Below are 2,154 nucleotides of genomic sequence, written 5' to 3'. Positions count from 1 at the left end.
CTGACTGTTTTAGCCCATATAGTGACTTTTTCAGCTGATCCTGAGTATCTGTGTGTTCTGTACTCACATCAGTCATTTCTCTGGTCCTGCTGGACCTGTTTTGTATCTCAAAGTCAATGTCATCATCTGGCATTATGTCAGGTTGTGTTTGTCTCTCTGCTCTTGTTTTGGTCTCAAACTTCATGAGTCAATGCTTCTGTACTTGTCCACTGTTTGGGTAGCAGACCATATAGTCTAGACTGTTTTTGTCATATCCAACCAAGATTCCTTTCTCACACCGTGAGTTTAGTTTTCTCTTGTTCTGCCTGTAGGCATAACACACTGACCCAGATTTCTGCATCTTGAAAAGATTTGTCCATCTTCCTGTCAGCATTAAATATGCTGTCTGTTTTTTGCGTCTGTTAAAACATCTCTTCCTCACTACAGCTGCTGTTTGCACTGCGCAGGTCCACAACTCCTTCGGTAACTCTTTCTCCATTAGCATACACCTGGCCATATCAAAGAGTGTGCGCCAATTTCGTTCAGCAGTAATATGAATAGCAAGTGGTTTGAATGATTCTGGCAGTCCCTTCAAAACCAATAACCCATCACTCAGTGTTTCACCAGCATTTTTCAGGGCATTGATAGCTGTCTCTGCTCTATAACATAGTCAAACTCTCACTGCTGGACTTTTGGAGCGAAGTCAGTTCTGTATACAGACTAATTATACGAGGCTTTTATCATCCAGAAACTGGATCAGCTCCGCGTATACCTCTGCATTTTTTGGTGTGTCTTCTTCTCCCTCCATGTTGGTAGGCTGCTTCAAAATAATGTCTCTTAGTCCTTGCAAACACAGGTGGCCCACAAATTCTGTCTCCCACAGTTCACAATTCTTTTCGTCCCCATCAAAAACTAGCCAAAACCAGCAGCTGTTTGACTCAGCGGCTCGTCGACTCATGGCGCTAGCATGGTATACTGATACTCAACGGGTACACTGTACATTGCGACGCTTCTCTCGGTGGCAAAAACACTTTAACTCCTTTAGAAACGTCGTAGTTATCTGGGCCCATAGCCCGTCAGCAGAAGTATGAAAATGGGCAGAGAAGTCTGACATCAATAGTAAACTGCACTGACAATGATTAGGGAGGAATAAACACACATCGGCCTTCAGCCATTTTTTATGAATGAACACGGCCCCCGAGAGAGCGCAACTTTATTAACAGCCAGCAAACACACACGTACACCATGCATCAAACAGAACAGAAACCCACTGGCCGTTTTTATAACCGAGAGCATTTTCTTTCTTCATGTCAACTGGACCTCTGTGCTACGATAGCAGGAGGCTCTAATGTTTTTTAAGACCGATGCTGTTTCCCCAACGAGCATCAATATTGATTAAATATATCCTTATACACAATTTTCCCTGTTTTGAGTCCAGCTTTGAATCCTTTGGGGAGTGCATCAAGGACATGATGCACCATTGGCTACAAAAATCTGTCAAATCCAATATGTGGAGTTACATACTCTGACTCCTCTGGGTTAAGGGAGTAGCTAAAGTAGCTTTTACTTTGTTATACTTAAGTGCACTTTGCACCCTCTTGTTTGATTAGTAAAAAAGCAAAAAAAAATCCCTTTGATGTAAAACAGCTGCAAACTGATCCTGCTCATTTTAACTGTCATTTCAGGTAAATAATCATGGCCTCCGGTGGTACTCTTTTATTCATTTTCACTGCCCTCTGTGTTACTGCAGTCAAGAGTGGTAAGTTTATTTATAATCTGAGAACTTTAAGCATGGAATGGTGTTTGGTACTCATGTGACCTCAAATCTATTTTTGCTTTCTTTTTCTACAGGATTTGTGAAAGTGGAATGCAAACCTGAAAATGTGGGACACTATGGCCAACAGTCACTGCTGGAGTGTGTCATCAAAACAACAACAGATATAAATGATCCAAATATTCGTATGGTTGTTTGGAAAAAAATGACCTCTCCAGAAGACGAAGGTGCTCTCGTGTTGGGTTTTAAAAGAGGGAAATTGGACCGGCCAAAGCGAGGCTACAGGTTTGCTGAACCATCATGGAACGAGAAGAACATGAATGTATCTCTGCTCATCACCAACACTGCAGTGGCACACGATGGAGATTACAAGTGCATGGTGATCACAGACAGTGGTGATG

The sequence above is a fragment of the Pundamilia nyererei genome, unplaced genomic scaffold (genome assembly GCF_000239375.1).
Source record: "Pundamilia nyererei isolate P.nyererei 1_Seehausen unplaced genomic scaffold, PunNye1.0 scaffold00068, whole genome shotgun sequence".
In the NCBI taxonomy this organism is placed as follows: Eukaryota; Metazoa; Chordata; class Actinopteri; order Cichliformes; family Cichlidae; genus Pundamilia; species Pundamilia nyererei.
Note: the sequence above shows the minus strand (reverse complement) of the source record.